This window comes from Anser brachyrhynchus (genome assembly GCF_964034855.1).
Source record: "Anser brachyrhynchus genome assembly, chromosome: 4".
In the NCBI taxonomy this organism is placed as follows: domain Eukaryota; kingdom Metazoa; phylum Chordata; class Aves; order Anseriformes; family Anatidae; genus Anser; species Anser brachyrhynchus.
In genome coordinates, this window is record NC_137698.1 from 11,055,589 (window position 1) to 11,077,784 (window position 22,196).

The 22,196-nt window shown below is 36.7% G+C and overlaps 1 protein-coding gene and 1 long non-coding RNA gene across 11 annotated transcripts in view; one reads left to right on the forward strand and one right to left on the reverse strand.

Moving 5' to 3' along the window:
* Positions 1–22,196, reverse strand: part of CCSER1 (coiled-coil serine rich protein 1) — a 735,108-nt gene that overhangs the window by 442,169 nt on the left and 270,743 nt on the right. The window lies entirely within an intron of this gene.
* On the forward strand, positions 7,183–9,243 carry LOC308194121. The gene is made up of 3 exons (XR_013950289.1): positions 7,183–7,674; positions 7,977–8,089; positions 8,997–9,243. It is a non-coding gene; the product is annotated as an uncharacterized lncRNA (long non-coding RNA).

Here is a 22,196-nt window from a genome sequence, read left to right on the forward strand (position 1 = left end):
CTAGAGAAAGACTTCCTGAAAGAAATTCTTGTGCTTATTTTTCAGAAGAGGTCAGACATCATGACCTGCTGATCCCAGCCTGCTAGGAGAATTTATGAATTATTAAATATCATTACTATATGATCAGAATGGACATTTTCATTATTTGTACGGTTGGCCTTGCCTTATTTTGTAAAATACAGTAAGAGTGAAAATCAACACATCAGGGTTTTATATCAGCATGAGTAGAAACAAAATAAAACAATAATCTGTAAACTGGAAGAAAAGCAGATTGGTTGTCAGGTTTTTGATCTAGAAGGAAATTGTGCTGTATTTTGAGGTTGTAACCTCTAATATAAAATTTCATCAATATTCAGTAATCTTGTATGTACGCAGGAAAAAAGTCTCCAAATGGTTTAATTTATGAAAGACTTTGCTATTTTGTTTTCATGAAGTAGAGAACAAAGTATGAAAAAGAAACAGGAAAACTATTTCTTAACTTACAAGCTATAGCTAAGACTTTTCAATGAAAATTATTTGTGTGCTTTGATTTATTTATATGACTAAATCCCTCTCATGTTTCATAAGAATATGACCTTATTTCTAGATAAGAAGTAGAAATATATACAGTAGGTGTGTCATCCTACTGATGTTTAGTTAGACAGATATTTTCAAGAAGAAAATAGGGAAATTCTTTCTTCTCATGGTTTCCTTCTCTCTGTGACATATTTATTAAGAAATTTTGATTGAATCCAAATGCGTTCAGTGCTTGTAGCCCTCACTGACCTCTGCAAAAGGCTACAGACCTTTTCAACAGCAATGACTTCAATAGTTTATAACAGATCTCATGTGCAATTTTGGCAAATTCCCTTCAAGCCACTGACTCGAATTTGTATTTGGTCTCACCCAAATAAACTGGGAAGTTTCTGTTCTAGTCTGTACTTGTGGTCTGACCCTGACTATTTAGATAAAAGAAAACAAACTGACAAGCACAACTACAAAGCTATAGCTTTAATTTCTTGCAGTGCAACTAAAGCCCCCAGGGCTTACTCCTCAGCAAAGAGTACTGGAATCTGCAAATGAATCCGGCTGGAACTGCCTAATAGCACAAGTAGCAGGAGATCATTAAGCCCTCAGCAGCCTAGGGTGTTACATGGATTTTGAAAACTGTGGCAAGCAAATAGGAACCCAAAAGACTTCATCATTTAGGGAATGTTGGGATAAAGTACCGTGCACTTTCCATGGCTTCTCCACACACACATATATCTCACAGGTACAAAACTACACCAAAGATATATGTATGTAACCATTCCACAGAGATGCATGGTTTCCCTGCATGCATGCAAAGCTGTGCTCTGACACAACTTAATAAACACAAGTTTAACATTAACCATCAACATTGACCTGGTCTGGCTCATTCACTGGAGCAAAAAACAAGATCTGTATCATATTTTTGAGAAGAGTGCTGCACAAGAATGCAGATTTGCTCACATTGCACAAGACTGCTCAGTAAGCAGACGTGTAATAACAGTTCTCTGAGAGCTGTTAAGTGAAAATTGATTTGTCTAAAAATACTATTTTGATGAGGTAATCGGTCTCAATTTATTACTATACAATAATAATTTCTTCACTCCTTGCATTTACAAATATTTTTGTAATATTTTTACAAATATTACTTTTGTAAATATTTCTTCCATAAGGACTAAAATCTTGATAGTGTTAATGTACGCTGCTAAAATAAAAATGAGGGTATGAATTTTACTGCTTCTTTGCACCTCAGTTGATATAAGCACAATCTGCACAACTATCTCACCTCAAGACCCAGTATATTTATGAAACAAAGTAGAATTACTTTGCGAACTTGTCTTTTTGCAAAAAAAATTGACAGCATTTTACAATTATTAGACTTCGTCACCTCCCTATTGAAACACTATCTATATTACTTTATTTACATAATCCATTACAGCATTGAACTTTCCTCAGCACAAGCAGCACAAAGTCTATTTAAACCTCCCACTCTTTCTAGCCATTTCAAGCACATCTACTATTATTTCATAAATACGGGATGATTTATCATTTCTACTTCAGGCAAAGCACTGTTTAATATGGTATGTCAGAATAAGCTCTATTCTGCATGCCATTACTTCCAAATATTTTTCCCATCTCCTTTACTAGTTGGTCATAATGGGTTTTCTTGCTTCTATTTCACTTTCATATTGCGTTTTGTTTTTCTGTGTGGGTAACTTCAATATTACTAAAGAATCACTTATTTCCCACCACCTTTAAAGGGGTACTGAAGTCATACTCATTCGCATCCAGATTAGCTTTTCAATTGAATGTTCATCCTTTTGTTCAACATGAACCTGTGAAGCACCAAGGCCCAAAAAGCCTCTAAAATTTAAAAAGGGCACAATATATTACTCTATGCTATTGTAGCCCAATGCATCTTACATCTCTTAATATTTATTACCTTCATATGACAGATGAATGAACAGTGAAAAAAAAACCTTCCAACGAATTTAATTGCAACCCTACCCTTAACATAAAAGTAATAAAAAATTCCTTTATGAAATAGCATTTGCCTAGGTCAACTAATTGACAAAGGTAAATATTTCTTTTTTTTTCCTTCCTTTATATATATATATATATACATATATAATATTTATATATATATATATATATTTATATATATATATTTAGCAAACTGCAAATTCTTTAAATCTCATTTTAACAGCAGCTAACCAAAGACTTGTGGCAAGGGCCAGGGGGAGATCCCAAATCACCGTCTGTACTTACATATGCCAACAAGTCCTCCCCAGGAGATATTACTTGTACGTTTTTAGTAAAATGTTCTCTCAGTGATATAGTTTAAACTTCTTCTAGGTTCAGACCATATAGCCTCTCAATTTTTTTCCCCCTCAAATTTGCTTCTTAAGCAATTTCAACAGTAACGTACTCAGGTGTAATACCATTGAATAGTACAAATACTATATTGAAAAGATGGCTTAATTCATAAAGCCATGTTGGCAGTGTGTCAAGTAAAAGGCTAGTGTGGCTGATCACAGCACACACAAAGACAGTACCTGCTGCAAGGAGACTGCAGTATCTTCTGTAATAATAAATGAAATATAATAATAATAATTCCAACCTTGGAGAAAAAAAGAAGAAAAAAGTTGCTAATTTGGTCTTTTTTTTTCCTTTTTTTTTTTTTTTTTTGTCCATACAGGTGGAGGGATTTTCTGACAGTAGTTTATGTCTAGTGGATTAAGCAACATCAACACTTTTGTGGGAATAATTCTCATGCAAATTTTCCTGGCTGGCTGTTGGCCTGGCATTAGGCTCTTGTTTCAGGAACAGTGGTAGATATCTAAGAAATCCAGGAAATTTTGGAAATTTTTATGGAAAGATGTATGGAAAGGATCAAAATACATTTCTGTGACACTAAAAGATACTATAACAGAAATTCATATGCACTTTGCATATATCAGTTAATAAATATAGATTATATACATGCATAAACTCAAACAGACACACAAAAATCCATTTCATTGAACACAAGCCAATAATTTAACTCAAATGTTTTTAGAAGCCTGGCCCTACTGAACACAGTAAGACTTTGCCATTATCTCTCCTGAATTAAGGATGCACCCAACAGATATTTAATAAATACCATACATACTTCCCTCTGTGTTTCTAATTAAGGCTTTCATCATAATGTTCACGGATTTCCTATTTCAAACTGTATGTATAGACTTAAATTAAACCTGACAAAGTTGTAATTCAATGAAATACTTAATGTATGTTATTGAACACAAGGCACAGAGTTCACAGGATCAGTGCCAGAAGGTATATTTGAACAGTGAGACACAATGTTAATATAGTCCTAGTGCAGGATTTACCCAGGTAACCTAAAATACCACTCTGCATACCAGGGCAGCTCACTATCCGGTTTGTAAGTAAATCTCTTTGTGAAAGAGACTTCCACTCCAATATACGTTTTGTACTGCCATCCTACAGAGCGTAACTTTCACACATCTCTTGTTTCATGAATTTTAAGCTTCAAATGACAAGAGAAACATCTCTAGGAAATGTAAAAATTACTTTCATACGCTTTTGGCTACTTTCTTTCACTTCTGTCCTGTATTTTCTGTGTGTTTGCTGCTATGACTGTCTTTCCCTTTTTTGTTCTTGCTCTTTTCCTTATCAATTACAATCTTTTTATTGTTTTAAAAAAAATATTTCCCAATTTATCAAACATGTATTTCATCTCAAATATATAAGATGACAGAAGTCTGTACGCAGACTTGCGAAACTTCCTCGAAGATTTCTAGCACAGGCTCTTTATGAGTGCCTAATATTTTTAACCTTCATAGCCTATAACAAACCGATCACATACAAGAGATGCTGAGTTTTAATTTAATTCACCTCATCAATTAGAAATTAGATTAAAAGTATAGCATCACTTCTCCTGGTCTTCCTTTTGCACTTCAGTTTTGAGGCACAGACTATCATTTATTAGTCTGAATACTTTTATTAGGATTTTTTTTTTAGAAGTTTTATTAGCCCGAAGTTTTGAAGATGTTTTAAGAGAAGAAATCCTGGTAGGCTTGGGAGCAAGAAAATTAAAGAAGTTAGGAAATCCCTTAGAGGGAATGAACAGAGATCATCTGCCTTCAGTCACAATTCCTGACAAGGATCAACCACCAAATGAACATTCCTGCCCCTGATAACCTCCCTGTTTTTTTAATTCAGAACTGGAGTCTTCAGAGCTATTGAAGACTAGGCTAACTTCCAAGTAACTATCCTATGAAATCTGGTTGAATTCAGTGAATTGCATAACGATCAACCTGGCCATCCCCAGACCTTAAAACTGGAGTTTATACTGCAGAGAGCATGAGCTAAGTTAGCAAACGCTCACTCAGGGATACTTGTCCCCAAAGGGAGGAGTTCAGAAATTTTCTTGTCTCATGAGCTAACATTTAATCTGCTGGCATACAAGAAAAGTGTAGAATTTGGAATAGTATATGAACAAACTGAAGAGGTATAAGATGAAATAACAAGCACAGGAGGCTCATGGTAGTTCTCCTGTGCATTCTTTGACTTACAGTGAGATTTACAGAGAAAAATAAATAAATTAAACTTTGTGTTGTGTTATTGTACCTCTTAAAAAAAAAAACATTAAAATATTCTATTTTTTTTACAGTGTCTGATAATTATTACATTAACATTCCCCTGAATTTTGCTTTTATTTTCAACAAGCAAGAGAACAATATTGTTAAACTGGAATACAATTTTAAGATACAATGAACACAATGGTTTATTTCAAAACCTCTTCATATGAGGTACTGATTACTGAATTTATTCCCATGAGTTGCAGATTGGGGTTGTTTCTGAATTCTCAAAAATATGTTACGTCATGTATATTCAAACCAGCTGTCTGATGGGCATAACGTCGTGCTATGGTTGATTGCAAAAGCAGACAATGTATTGTACTCCTCACCAAAGCCATTAATCTTTATTAGGCAAACAGTCTCTCAAAAAATGTGCTTTTTATGCTCATTAGAAAACTTCGAGAATATAAGATTAACCCCGCAGTGTCTCACGGTCATTAGTAATGACTTAAAGGCTCATTTTACTTTATTAGATAAAACCGTGCACAAATTATTCTGGTTTCAAAGGGAAAGAGTACTAGGGGAGGAAAAAAAAAAAAAACAAGTTTTTTTTGTTCCATTTTGTACATTTTACATGAACCCATCTCGACCAAACACATATACCCCCCCCCCCTTTTTTTTTTCCTACTGAAAATTGCATTTGTAGGTGATAGAAAAGATTGGGTGAAAAAGGGAACATGAAGAGAATTTCTGGACTTTTGACAAAAATAAATCACCCAGAACACAGAAGAGTTACAATACTTATATAGGAGGAGCTATGTCCTCCTACACTAGCCAGCAGAATTTAGGGGTAGACAATATAGTTTTGTAAAGTATATTTTGGCAACTACAGTCTGAGCAAAGCTGTGAAATCTTCCACATCTATGTCTCTTCCAACACTTATCAAATCAAACACTTAGAATCAAATAGCAAAACAAATAAGATATAGACACCACACAACGCAGACACACCCATGATACATTATACTTGTATATAACACTACTGAGCTCCTTTAAAAATACAAATACTTGAAAATAACAATAATAATAATTACTCCTAAGTAACCCACATCACAGATACCCACAAACTGTGGTTTAGAAGAAATCAAAGAGCAAGATAGGGAGGGCATGGGTATGCAACTGTGGAAGATGGATGATGGAATGCTAAGAGACAGGAGGCTCTCAAACTTTCTTTTTCAGAAGTTGAACTACTGTTAATCATCATTTGTTAAACAGAGAAGCTATGAGTTAAATATAAAAAACAGTAAATATTAATTTTAATCAAAATTTTAGAATTATTAGTATTTATCAGATAGTTACAAGAAAACAGATGATAATTATGCCAATAGAGGCACGTGAAAATTACATGTGTAAGTAATAACTGTTAGTTTTTACATTTAATAAATTACATTATAGCTATACTTTCTCCAACACATTTTTAGAAAAATGAATTCTTTCTTACTTAATATACTAGTATGGAATGCATTTGTTAGTAAAATCTTACCTAAAGCTCACAGATTTTGTGACAGACCTTAGGTATACATACAAGCAAAATAAAAGCAAGCAAAGTTCCAGAGTAAACAACAAAGATTCAGTAAGTTGGTCATTAATTCCACAAAACTTGTGAAAAATTACCTCCTTATACACACTGAATTCTTTAAGTCTACTTATTATCTCTCTGACCTTGTAAGAACTAAGTATAAATCAAAAAATGCAATATTTCTTTTGCAAACAAAAAATTAAAGTTTATATTTAATCAACATGTCCAATCCACGTTCAGAAGAAGTCTGTGAAAGCTGCATATAAACCCTTACAAACTAGTCCTAAAAACTAGCCTGTCTGAGAAAATTAGATCAAATTATCATTTGCGCTAGACAGAGAAGCTAACAGTAAGAAACTAGGAGTGACAAATATTAATAGAAATAAAATAGGGAAAAAGAATATCAAAACCTTGAAAAGAAAACCATCTCCTGACTAGGGCCTTCTGATATATTGTTGTCACAGCATGTTGAAATCATCAAAAGAAGCTGCACACTTTCATTGCTGTAAAGGATGCCATATTCAACACCACTTCAGTAGCTCCAGCAGTTGAAACACCACATGGTATGATTTAGAGTCAGTCACAAACTTAATATTATCCCAAAGCAATCGATTACCACTGGGTCTGCTCTCAGTCCAGAGCTATTAATAGGCTTCACACATTAATCCAATTTAGTTTCTTGTGTCATGTATTGTTTAGGTTAATATAATTTTATAGTTTAATAAAAAAATAAAATATTCAGGGAGCAGAGAAACTTTACAATAAAGAGAAAATATTGAGTCAGCCAAAAGTGGTGTTAGAAGGGATTTTTTTTACTGTCTTGAGTCAAGTAATTACCATCACATTAGGCAACTACACCTGATCACAAAAAAGGTATTTGTACCTCCTGTGATACACAACTGTTCTTAATTTACCACTATCAAACCACCCCCTGAGTTGCAGTAATAGAGCTTTCTGGCAGTGTAAATGCATCTGAATGGAGGTCCTGTGAAACTCCAACAAAAAGGTAAGTCATAAAAGCGAGTGTACGTCTCAGAGCAATGAATTAACTGGTACAGCAAAGAAACGTAATTCCTGATGAGCTGGGTCAGGAATGCATCTGAAGTCAAAGAAATACAGGGAGAAAGATTGTGGCATTTAGAAATTTATGTGCCATAAAGTAAATTAAGCTTAGTTTTCGTGTATTTCCATGCTTAGGTTATTTCTTTCTTAATAAAGACAGAAATAAACATTTGAATTTGATCTGGAAGTTCTGTGAATTAAAGTTTTCAAGCTATTTTGCTAATATCAATCATTTCACATCTACAGACAGCGTATTGAAACTGAGAGCATAAGCCTTCCGAAGCTACATGATGTTGGAGGAAAAGAATAATTCTGGAGTGAAAATTGACTGTCATAAAAACTCTAAAGCATTGAATAAGGTAAGAAGAAACTTTCATGAACTCTGATATAGTCTGTGAAATCATTTCACTGATTTTCTATCATATTTCATCTAGCAGCCCCTTATAGTTCAAAGCAACTATTTGTGGCTTATCATCTTTATAGAGCTGATCTCACAGGACTCATAGACCTTAAAACTACTGTAACTACACCTTAGCTCTTATAAATGTCACCTGAATGTCTTTCTCTTAAGAATGGCAATGGAAAAAGAGAAGGGCAATATTAATTTTTGTTCCCAAAAGATGCAAGTGAGAAGCAATTATGGCTGACAGGCTTACTGAATGATACCTGGGAGAAACTGCCACCAGGTATATCGGGAGGAGAGAAAGTCTCTAGGACAGTAGAAAATGTAAGAAGTGATCAACTTGGAATCATCCAGAATTATATCATGGGATTCATCCTGGAAGGTCTCAACTCATATTGCTGTGTAATCTATAAAAGGTAGATTTAGATTAGACACTCAGAAGACATTTTACTATGAGGGCGGTGAGGCACAGGAACAGGTTGCCCAGAGAAGTTGTGGATGCCCCATCCCTGAAAGTATTTAAGGCCAAGTTGGATGGGACTCTGAGCAATCTGGTCTAGCGGAGGGTGTCCCTGCCCCTGGCAGGGGACTTGGAATTAGGTGATCTTTAAGGTCCCTTCCAACCCAAACCATTCTGTGATTCTATGATTAATGTCTAACTCATGCCAATACAAGTTGCCAACTCGTCTGAGCTGTCTTAAGACAAAATTTTAAGGAGACAACATAGGGCCTCCAAACAGACTCCAGCCTCTACTGAAGAAACAGCAGGAACAGGGCTACTGTTTCTGAAAGAGAGCGCTACGCCTTAGACCTTTAGATCTTATATATCTGTATATAACATACAGATGTATCTGACTGAACAGGTTAACGGGACAAGAGAAAGGGGATTGCCCTGGCAACAAAAACTCAAGTTGAATCTCCTGCAACCAGTACAATATCCAGAAAGGAAGGACCTGATCAAATAAGCTTACATATGTGGATATGCCTACACACGTATGTTACAATTTTGAAAATGTAATCTAGGTATTAAACGTGCAGCAAAGAATTTGGCTCTTTATTGAAGATTTGTAACTTAATCTATTAAAATGAAAGCATACAAATGTTACTCAATTTATCTCCTCAGTCTTCATTTAGCAGAAAGGATGGAGAAAAAAAAAAACGACTAATTTTACTTGGATGCAAACAGAATAAATAAATGGGGGGCGGGGGGCAGGAATACTCAGTCAATTTCATTGGATTTCTCCTTTCCAAAAAATACTAGAAATAGCCTGTTCTTATAATTAAAAAAAAAAAAGTAATTTAAATTGGAAAAAATTCTTCTTACTAAAATTGCATTTTATTTTTCAGTCGAGAAACCATTAAAAGCTTGAAACAGAAGCAAATATTTTGAGGACATGCAGCTTACTCTTGTTTCCAAATCTGCCAATAAAAGCTGTAATTCCAAATTGGAAGAAAATAGTTTTAAATTGCCAAGTAACCAAAGCATAATTATGCAATTGTGTTATACCCAAGCTTTCTGAACCATTTATTCAAATGTTGTAAGCTGACTATGTTGAGTGTTGTGGAAAATGGTGAGAGTTAGATACCTTAGTATTTAAAACAACATTTTTCCAGAGTAAATAACATTGATACAACTGTTCAAGTAAGGAACAGCTACATCAGCCCATAATAGGGAAGTTATAAAACTTATTTGCAGGAAATCTTCTTTTATGAACTCTCAGTTTAAGTATATGCAATGAAAGAAAAAAAAAAAGCAAAAGTAAATTTATTGTTTTTAATATAGAGCAGATCCAGAAAAAGACCTAACAATCTAACAGTTCACTGCTCTAAATCTACAACAATCAGTCTTAATATAATGCAAGCCCATTTGCATCTGTCTTTACCACAGTTCTTTATCCAGTCGTTTTTGCTTTAAAAACTGGTAAGGATTAAATAATAATAAATGATGTTAATGTTGTCAGAGAGAAAGTAAAATCCCAAGTTTCTTGAATTTAATTGGGACAAAGATTTAAGAAAAACTGATTCCTCCCTTTTCGGAATGTTGGAAAGCCTTTTACTGGAAAACAACTCTAAGCATTGGGCCAGCCTGTGCCCAGTATGACACCAACTTTGGTGAAAATTCTTCATCTGTGTGGGGAATCCTGCACGCTGAAAAGCATAAATTTGAACACCACTGGCAAGGCACAGGAACATTTCCTTCCATGCTCAATAAACAAACTCATTTAGTGGTGTGAAGGTCCATAATGCTGCTGACATACACTTTAACATTGTGTGATTGGCGATATAAGGTGACAGAACCTATTTACTATGGGATTCTCAGGCTTTTTCTTCAACCTAATTAAGAAACGCCACCCACTAAGGTCTTGAAATGTTTATTTTCATTGATGACTGGATTTTCCACGCTTATTCTCTACCTGAAACTTCTAATTGCCAAGAGTCAGCCAGCAATTCAGCATTAAATTAACACTGGTGACCTGTATATACAAAAGTCAACATTTGTATTCTCTAAAAAAGTGTAAAATGATACTCCTTAGCCCATTACAGTCTCCTGGGTAAAAACAAAACACTACACACGCTCAACTATGAAAAATGAAAGCATAGATTTAGATAGGTGTGAAGCTGTCTTGTGCTGGAGGAGAAACATTTGGAAGCTCCATGTTAGAACTGTGCCAACAGTTACGCAGGAATGCCTACGGTGAAGTTTACTGCCTTTCTAGATGTTGTTAAAACCATCTTTTTCAGGAATGATAATCCCACAGGTGCATCAAAAATTATTCTAGAAAGTGTTATACCACTGGTAAAGGATCTGATCGCCCCAACTAGCAGGTATTTTCCCCATGTTCCCAGCCTGTCCCTCAAGGCTGCACCTCTCTCTGTGGCCCAACTGATTGATTTTGCTAGAACCACAATTTAGGACTTAGTTTCCATCCCGAGTGACAAACTGTTCATCACAATGCTGTTCAGGAAGCACTTCTTTACTGTGCAGGTGACTAAGCACTAGGACAGGTTGTCCTGAGAGGTTGTAGAGTCTCCTTGGAGATCTTCCAAAGCCATGGTCCTGAGCTATCTGGGGCTTGAACCGGCTGTGATTCTGAGTCTGTCCAGTCATTGGTGCCTCTTTCAAAGGGTCTGAGCACAGCTGGCAATCCTGAAGCATTTCGGATTTCATTTCAGAGAGTTACAGTTACAGAAAGCTGTTCCTCTAAAAATGTTACCCTAAACTTTAAGATTTTCCTTTTAATTATGGGGAAAAAAAATCCCTCAATGCAACTACACAAGAAGGAAATCAACTTCTTTATCTTGCTTTACACAGTTGCTTTCCAGCTTCAATTTGATTTATCAGGTTTGTTACTAAAGATTGTCACAGATGAGAAACTAAAGCAATTGGACCCTATTTGCATCAAAACAACTTCATTATGGAAGCATGAAGCTTAACTTGATAGCTTCCCTATCACTGATGCAATTGTTAGAAGTGGAGGGGGCTGGGCGCGAGGATGAGAGAAGAGAGGAAGAAAATGTATAAGAAAGTACAATGTCTATAAGCTTGACGGGCGTAAATGCACTTCTCACTTTCTTCCTGCTGCGTGAAGACTTTTGTTTTCGTCTAAGCTACAGAATATTTCAGAGAATCGAATGTGATCTGACAGCTTGTCTTCAATTGTGTCATTATATATAAAAGAGGGGAAAAAAAAAGCCCACAGACACTATATTACCTATCCTATTTTCAGGAAGTTTTATTTTTCTTATTTTCAAATCTAACATATAACAGAGGCATTCACTGAAAAGAATGCATCATGATCTTTCCTGAAACCTGTCCTTTAGCAATGACAGATTTCTGGTGCAGCAGGTAATCACTGTACAGTTCTGAAGCACTGAGCCTTCTTTAGAGCTTATATACAGGCATCTTGCTGTCACGTGAAAGAATCACTCAGATCATTCAACAAAAATGCCTCACAAATATGTACACCCACAGCTTGCTGCAGTCCTGCTCCCATGAACTGTCCACTGAGAGAATGATTTCATAAACCAAAGTGCTCTGCTGAATACATCCTTCCTCCCACTCTACACGTTTTTTATTTGTCAAATCGAGACAAAAGCACTTCAAGTAATGTAGAGCACAGTGATAGACAGCTGCAAACACATACCATTCAAGAGAACAATTTGACAAGTGGTTGAGAGACTAGCTGATTAAGTCTCCTCAGGCATAGGGGAAACTTTTAAATACATTGGTGCCTAAAGAAGACTGGTCCAAGGTCAAAATCCAAAAGTCATCCTAACTCCTTGCTCACACTGAGAAAATACAGTATTTTAAAAATATGCTTTTTTAATGGATCTAAATTCCATGAAATTTCAATAAGAATGACCAGACAAACTTGTAAAACTTTGAAGATGGGGAGGATATTCTGCCATTTCCAGAACTACTTCAGTAGGGTAGTGATGACATTTACTCACACCTAGAAGCTTGGCTGCTTTTGCAACCTCCCATTCCCCGTAACACACATACAATGAAGTGTGCACTCTAACCATACACCCTAAAGTGTCTTACTTAACTGTAAGAATGATTTAGGATCTAGTATATGTCTGCACTGAGTACTTTGTCATGTGCAAAGAAACCAAAGCTGGTATGAAACAGCTCAAGTATTTTAAGTAGACTAATTTATTGTTTCCTTTACTTTCAGGCATTTCTGAAAACATTACCTTTAGCAATTGTAAAATATACTTTATCATTTATGTTAAACTCATTTTAGGAAACTATACAATTTTTACATCAACTTTTTGAAAGAGATTTTTACATTCAAATTGTCTGTAATTGAGTTTGCAAGCAAGCGATTCTCTTTTTGCCAGAAAATGCTACTAAATACTAAAATGCTACGAAATACAAAGAACACAAAATTAGGCTAATAATAAAAAACAAGGGTTTCACATACAATACCTGCATGTAATGTACATCTGAAGCCAAACTAAGATGAATGAGAAAAAGATCTATGAATGAAATATCATTTTCACTAACACTATATAACAAGCAACCTTACTATCATAAACAGTCTGTGTTACCTAGAGTACTTGTTCATCAAGACATGCTCAACAGCTACCCCTTTTTAAACACTGCTCTTCCAAAGATCTATTTCACTTAACGCCAAGTACTGGTAAGAGATGTCACAACATAACATATTAACTTCACAAATTCCGTTGTTCCTAAAAAAAACTGTTAGATAGTATTACTAAACAGCATTTTTATTTTATTATTTTTATTTTTTTTTTTTAGAAAAGCTACAGCACAAAATACAAGCTGTTTCTTTGAACAGAGAAAGCTGATTTGAATATAGTTCAGCCTCCCACGAGGTTGGATATTTTGCCCATTTGCCAGCTTAAAATTTTGCCTGCAGTAGATCTTCAGATCTACTGAATTAAGTTCTCCAAAGCACAGATTTTTTTTCAGACTGCCCACAGCGATACATTTCATCTCCAATCGAAGATGGAAATAAATCATAAAAATTGAGCAAATACATGCTGTAGCTGACATAGTGACTATATCCAGACTGGTTACCATTCAGGTTTTCTCCAAAATTCTTATGTTAGGTTTTGGAGGATACAGGAAACAGTAATTGTTCATACATTTTTGATTCTTTCTTTTTTTTTTCTTTCTTTTTTTAAACAAACTGTACCTTAGCACTACCCTCTTCTCAACCTGCCCTTTCCATTTATACAACAGAATATCTCTGCTTTTTCTTCCACCCCCCATCCCAAATGGATCTTAGACATCCCCTTATATTTCATGTCTCGTTAGTGATGGAAAATGAATTGGCTCCTGGTATGGATCTGTTATTACATTGTGCTTGTATTCAAAACCAAAAATAAAGAAACAAAAATCTCCCCATGAAAAATCATCTGAGACTCAATAGTTTAATATTTAATAGCAAACACTATAATTTCCCCCCAATTATAGGGTTTAATAAGGAGTCTATGAAATCTCACTTTATCACATTATAATTATAACCTTGGAACTTTTATATATGTATGTATATTTATACACACAAATTATGAGACACCATAACTGTAAAAAGAATCTAAGAGAAAAGAAAAAACAAACACAATGCAAACCTCATCTAAGGTAGTCAAAGTTTATTCATGTAAGTGGGGATTCAATATAGTTTGTCAGTATCTAAAAAGTACAGTAATTCTTGTCACATCAGGTTATTAGTCTGCCAATCAGCTCTGACTTATTTTCCACTAGCAATGACAACACCTGGTTTTTGAATATTTTTTTTCCTTGGATAGCTATGCATATGCACTTGCACAGTGACATAACTATAAAAGAGCAAAGGATGAAATATCCAGACCACATTTTGAAACAAGGAGGTGACATTAAAACATTTTTTTTGTGAGGAGCTTGGGCACTAACCTGTCTTACTAGAGAGAAAAAAAATAATTTACTCTTTAAAATATGCTGCACTAGTTTGTGGTTTTCAACCTGTAAGCACAGAAGATACATTAATGCAGTAAAAAAAATATAAGCAGCAATGAAAGGAGTAAGGACAACTGGGCAAAACAGCACACATTTTGAACCCAGGGTGTTAATTTCCTACAATTAAGCCTGTGATTCTAAAAACACTTGGCAAAACCATTCTTTGCTGCTCTTCAGATAGCTCATTTAAGATGTACTCTCTTCACAAACATGAAGCAAGAAAATCAAGCTAAATATGTCAAGTAAATTATGCAGAGTGATCCAGCCACTTGTGGTGAGATCCAGAAGACACTTAAAGGTTGAGACAGTGAACGTGGTAACAGATACTGAGAACCCAGCTCCTGGGGCAGAAACCACAGGCCTCGGGCACCTGAAGTTATTATAAAGTGGGTGTAGAAAAAGAAGTTGCCTAACAGTAGACCAGACTCAGAACAGGAACCCCTAAGTAACCCATGTGAAATCCTCAACACAGAAGAACGTCTCAAATCTTTTCCATTTATAGTGACTAAATCAGATGGCAGAGACATACAAAATCGTTAGACTACAATTCACAGCTACTATAGTACAGTTACAGCCATCAGATTGCAACTCATATTCTGTTTACTGTATTTAAGCATCTAAACCAGTAGAACATGCTTCACCATTCATTTTGCAAAAATGAGTGCAAGCCAGCAGAAGGAAATGAGAATACAGCTGTTTTCCTCCTGGTGCAATTTTGCTATGTACCAATACAGTGGGAACTGACTAGCAGCTTTCCAGAAAAGGACTTCAGGGTCCTGGTGGACAGTAAGTGAACATGAGTCAGATCATGCCCAGCAGCGATGAAGATGGCCAACTACATACTAGGCTGAAATAGTGCAGCCAGCAGGTTGATGGAAACGATTCGAACTCTGTTTGGCACTAGTAAGACCACCACTGTGATACTATGCCTAATTTTGGCCTGCTGCTGTAAGAAAGACACAAATCTACTGAAATTAATGCACTAAATGGCCTCATCAGGAGAAGCTGAGAGAACAGGGTTTCTTCAGCCTTAGAAAGAGTCTTATTACTCTCTAAAACTACCTAATGCCAAGTGCAGAGAATACAGAACACATAGCAACATTCAGATGCAGAAGATAATATATTCTAATTAGATATGGAAAAAGTCTTGTGGGAGTGGTCAAACACTAGAAGAGGGCCTTAGACAGGCTGACAGACCTCCATCTTTGGAGATACAACTCAAATGGACAAGGCTCCAACTGGAGCTGTGCAGAGCAAAGGGTTGGAGTACAGAGCTCCAGAGATCCCTTCCCACCTAAATTGTTCTATGACTGACCCCAGGGATAATCATTTGTATACTTAGTTATTATAATTCATATAATATTCATATGCTGCTCACCCTGCCATTTCTCTCTTTTCCTCTTCCTTATTTCCTTGCGTCTCGTAATTTCTACAGTCCAAGTACATAAAAATAGATCAAAATTATGGGATAACCATTCATTACCTTACATTCCAAAGATGAGCCGGTGTAGAAGACCACCGGCCTGGCTGAACAGAGAGTTGTGGCTCGAGCTTAAGAAAAAAAAGAGGGTTTATGTTCTTTAGAAAAGAGGGCAGGCCACTCAGGAGGACTATAAGGATGTTGTAAGGATGTGTAGGGACAAAATTAGAAAGGCCAAAGCTCATCTGGAGCTCAATCTAGCTACTGCTGTTAAAGACAACAGAATTTTTTTTTATAAATACATTAACACAAAAAGGAGGACTAAGGAGAATCTCCATCCTTTACTGGATGCAGGCGGGAAACTTAGTGACAAGAGATGAGAAAAAGGCTGAGGTGCTTAATGCCTTCTTTGCCTCGGTCTTCAGCAGCAAGACCAGTTGTTCTCTAGATACCCAGTACCCTGAGCTGGTGGAAGGGGATGGGGAGCAGAATGTGGCCCTCACAATCCACGAGGAAATAGTTGGCAACCTGCTACAGCACTTGGATGTATGCAAGTCGATGAGGCCAGATGGGATCCACCTAAGGGTGCTGAGAGAACTGGCAGAAGAGCTGGCCAAGCTGCTTTCCATCATTTATCAGCAGTCCTGGCTATCAGGCTATCCTGGCTATCCCAGTCAACTGGTGGCTAACAAACATGACACCCATCTACAAGAAGGGCCAGAAGGTAGACCCAGGAAACTATAGGCCAGTTAGTTTGACCTCCGTGCCAGGAAAACTGATGGAGCAGATTATCTTGAGTGTCATAATGTGGCACTTACAGGGCAACCAGGCAATCAGGCCCAGTCAGCATGGGTTTATGAAAGGCAGGTCCTGCTTGACAAACCTGGTCTCCTTCTGTGACAAAGCAACGTGCTTGGTGGATGAGGGAAAGGCTGCGGATATGGTCTACCTTGACTTCAGTAAGGTTTTTGACACTGTTTCCCACAGCATTCTCCTCAAGAAACTGGCTGCTCTTGGCTTGCTCCTCAAGAAACTTGGCTGCTCTTTAATATCTTTATTGATGATCTGGATGAGGGGATTGAGTGCACCCTCAGTAAGTTTGCAGATGACACCAAGTTAGGTGCGTGTGTCGATCTGCTCGAGGGAAGGAAGGCTCTGCAGGAGGATCTGGATAGGCTGGACCGATGGGCTGAGGCCAACTGTATGGAGTTCAACAAGGCCAAGTGCCGGGTCCTGCACCTGGGGTGCAACAACCCCAAGCAGCGCTACAGGCTGGGAGATGAGTGGTTGGAAAGCTGCCTGGCAGAGAAGGACCTGGGAGTATTGGTTGATAGTTGGCTGAATATGAGCCAGCAGTGTGCTCAGGTGGCCAAGAAGGCCAACAACATCCTGGCTTGTATAAGAAGCAGTGTGGCCAGCAGGGCTAGGGAGGTGATTGTACCTTTGTACTCAGCTTTGGTGAGGCCGCACCTCGAGTACTGTGTTCAGTTTTGGGCCCCTCACTACAAGAAGGACATGGAGGTGCTCGAGCGAGTCCAGACCCCTCACCAGCTTCGTTGCCCTTCTCTGGAGAACAAGTCTTAGGGGGAGCAGCTGAGGGAGCTGGGGTTGTTCAGCCTCGAGAAGAGGAGGCTCAGGGGCGACCTTATTGCACTCTACAGGTACCTTAAACGAGGCTGTAGCGAGGTGGGGGATTGGTCTGTTCTCCCATATGCCTGGTGACAGGACAAAAGGGAATGGGCTAAAGTTGCGCCAGGGGAGGTTTAGGTTGGATATTAGGAAGAACTTCTTTACTGAAAGGGTTGTTAGGCATTGGAATGGGCTGCCCAGGGAAGTGGTGGAGTCACCATCCCTGGAGGTCTTTAAAAGATGTTTAGATGTAGAGCTTAGTGATATGGTTTAGTGGAGGACTTGTTAGTGTTAGGTCAGAGGTTGGACTAGGTGATCTTGGAGGTCTCTTCCAACCTAGATGATTCTGTACTGATTACTGATAGTGAATATTAACTGAAATATTAATCAGTATATGTTGGTTAATAAGAACAAATATACCATATTATAAACACCACAATAATCCCATGTAATTGTCTAAAATAAGACAATAATTTCAGTGCCAAATAATTGATTCATTTACACACTCAAAATATTGCTTGGTTGCAAAAATAGTCCTGTTTCCCTCTTACATGAACAACAGGAAAATAAAGCCGTAGTATTGCAAAAATAATTGCAAGTGAATCCATAGTTTCAGAACAGTGACAAAAAAAAAAAGCAGGCTGAACTGGAAAACATATCTGACATGCCTTAGACCTGAAATATTTGGGGATATAAATTATGTTTTAAAATGACCAGGTTTTGCTGGAAATTCTTGCAATAAGCTTACTAATGCTTCCGGTGGTATCAAGGACAGAGCCACCACTGATTCCAAGGAACTGCTGCCAGGGAATTATCGTAAAATCTTCCATGAGCATACACAAAAAAAAGAGGAAAAAAAAGAAAAACAAAGAAAGAAACAGAGAAGAAAAATGTGATTCCCTTTGCTTTTCTTTGCACACAATGTAGTCTTTCCTTCTAAATCTCCTTTCAAGTGAGTTTAATAGGAAGAATGCTCAACAAAAAGAGTAAATAAGTAGTGCAGCTCACAGAAAGCAAAATTTACCACATTATATGGCAACAAGTACCCAAGTACCAGAAAAACAACTCTAAAAATCCATAAATCCATGTCTAAAATGGACATTGCTTAGCAGTCTCAAGCAGACACAGGAAACCTTACCTAGCTCATGATGGTGAAGTCAATGAAAGGCAAACCTAGATTCTGCTTCACGCCTGTAAATGCTGTAATTTATTGACTTAGGTCCTTACACCATGACTCTCGCTCATTAGCCAGAAATTGTAGCCATATGAACCTTAAAAAGCAATCACGCTGTTATTAGCAAGATAACTATGCTCATCTGAGAACTGTAAAATACTGACAAATGAAATACATTTTTATTTTAAATAAACAGAGGGAAAAAAAAGGCAAACGGAAAAGTAAATCAACATGTCACATAAGCCAGCAGAGTAGATATAACAATTTATTTCACAGTTTTGCTTGGTAACTAATGACTTCTTTTAACACCCATAGGTTTTGCAATTTCTGACTCAAAGGCTTTCTGCACTACTGTCAACCAAGACTCAATAATTTAGCATTGGTTTGTCATATGACTCTGACAAGTAATGTTTGATCTTCATCATCCTGTCATATGATGCCAAGTGACATGATAAATTGGCAATAATATGCTAAAATGTAAGAAATGACAAACACTTCCCTCTATCTTTAGTCCATATGACCTTTAACATTACAGGGCACAACATGTAATCTAGAAATATAGAAAAAATGGAAAAAATACAGCTACAGATTCAGTTCATAGTTGATGACAAACACCGGGATATTTCCTCCCACACAGGGCTCTTACCCAATATGGAAGTGAAACTCCACATGGGAACCAAACCAAAATATGTAAGAGAGTTCTGGATTTTTATTCAGATAGGATAAGTTTGCTCCCCTGGTCCAAATTGCTCTGTTTTCTGAGTTATGGCTGCTAAAGCCATAACGTGTGATTGAACCTTGAAAGAAAAATATAAAACTCTAGAAAAATCTCAAACTGCTGACTCCCAGATGAGCCAAGAGGCAGGAAACACATTGTGGTGGGGGGAGAGAAGAAGATTTATTATATTTTTCTCTAGTTACCTTTATGCATACTAAAGAGTTCTCCACTGGTAATGCCAATGCACTTAGAACCTTCTCAACTCATTTTGTAGTTTCTAGACCTCTTTTACCCCCACCCCACCCCACCCCACCCCCCCCTTAAAAATCTATGCTTTGCTGCAGAAATTCGTCTCCTTATTAAATGTTTGTTTGTTTTAGATTTATGAAATGCCTTTTCCTATAGCAGATAAAATCCAGGATATTAGAAAAGCACATCTATTTTAATTGAGCTAAATTTTATGCTATTGTGGCTTTGCAAGATAACAGACTGTTGAAGATTTATAGGAGGTGATGACGACCCTTTTCTTTAAATTATTGTGGTAGATTAGAATTTCCACTTGAGTATTTCTATTTCATAGTCTACATTCAGTGCCTCTACCTAATTATTCAAATAACTGATGCATATCATGCAACAGAGATGTACACCTCCACGAATCATTGGTTACATATACGTATATAACCTAACACATAGCGAGCTCAGAATGAATTTAAACAAAATTGTTAAAACGTGCCATTTTATGTATGATGGCAACATCATAGCAAACCGCATTAAACTGGTATTGAAACAGATGTATTAAAAACAGTTCAGGCAGAATTACCTAACTGGATGCTTACAGTGCTTCTGTAGAGCTAATCCAGCCACGGCAAAAAAATTATTCATTTCATCTGAGCAGCTAAGCATATTGGCAATATGAGGAAGCTCAGCTAGTAGGCTAGTTAACATTCCTTCCTTAAAGCACTGAAAGTCCTATTAAAGTTCTATACTAAAATACTTAAAAAAAAAAAAAATCTGACTAAATCTAAGCACCTTATGATTAACTGGTGCTTGCTATGGAAGGCACTGTAAAATCATCAACTGCACTAGCACAGAAGACAAAATCTTGAAAAGAGAGAAGAGAGGGGAGAGAGGGGGGAGAGAGAGAAAAGAAAAGAAACCCACAGCAAGAGTGACCACATTTAGTAGAGAGCTGCATGCAGAAGCAAAGGTCAAATGCAATATTCTCCTATACCTTTCATGTGACAATAATAGTTGTTTTTTAGGATGCTATTGCTTCTTGTAAGGCACAATAATATTGACCTAAGGCCCCAGTTTTTTTAAGAATACAATTCTTGTAGCAAAGACTGTCCTTTTCAGTGAGCACTTTTGAGCAGCATTTCATTAATTCACTATCAGTTTGTAAGGCATTGGTCACAGACAAAAGGAGTTGGTAGAGGGTGTAAACTTGCTGGGGAAAAAAAAAAGAAAACATAGGTTTGTCAACAAGAAAGCTAATTCATTATAAGTCATCTTAGACTATGATTATTGAATGAGCAATCTTTCTCTTCAATATTCAGCAAATAATTTATAAGAATCCTGATCAGGACAGCTCCTCAGCTAAAATAGCTTGGTATCATCTCCTCAACTCATGGATAGTCACATCGTTATAGGATTTGAATTTGCATGTTTTATTGATATCAAAACATTTTCTCTGGTAGAGGATCCCCCCAGGGAATGCATTCACTAGCATTCTAGACTAACACTGCCAGAGGTCAGACTCCAGCACAGCCACCCAGAGTTGCTGAAGGTTTTAATGTTCCACCCATTTTTGATTGAATAACTGTTAAATGAATCACTTTTACACACTAGCTGAAAAAAAGTAACACTGCCAGAACATTAGTTTTGTATGGGCAACTGAAAATTAGGAAGAAGGAGAAAATAAGAGATCCAAAAGCATCACATATTGTTCAGCTGAATTTCTAAAACTTCAGCTGCTTACTTACACCTTTTTAAAGCTAAAAAAACTCCAACATAAGATGATTTTTTGTTTAAAACTCATGCTGGTGCTTTCTGTCTCAGTAAGTACCAGAAACACCAGAAAAAAAAAAAAAAAAGAAAAAAAAAAACCTCCCTTCTTGCATTTTGGCTTTTCAATTTTTCCTGGCCAGAAATCAACAAAACATAGCACACAGCAGTTTCATATTTTTCAAAAAAAATAAAAAAATAAAAATGTTCCTCAATAACACATGATAGGGATAGGACATTCCTTTCTCTATATGAAATATCTGTTAAATAAAAGTATCTAGTGTCAGGATGAGGAATTCCTCGAGTGGAATGGGACTGTAGGAAAACAAAAAAAATAGAAGGAAAAGAGAAAGAATTCCACCACTCCATTTCTAACAGGTAAATCTTCAACAGCTGTGCCATCTGTTGTAATAGACTCAGTTCTACAGGCAGTCTGGCCACTGTGTGCACTTTAGGAAAAAGGGAGGGGGTAGAAAGAAAAGGGGAAAAAAAAAGAAGGAAGCCAGAATGGTTAAATATCAGTTTGACTTTATAAGGAATTATCATTTATAAGCTATAAGCAGGACAAGAAATTGTAATTGCATTATCTGCTATGCAACTGTATCCAGTTTTGCATTTATCTTGTTCTTTCTGCAATGAGCAGGCAAACTTT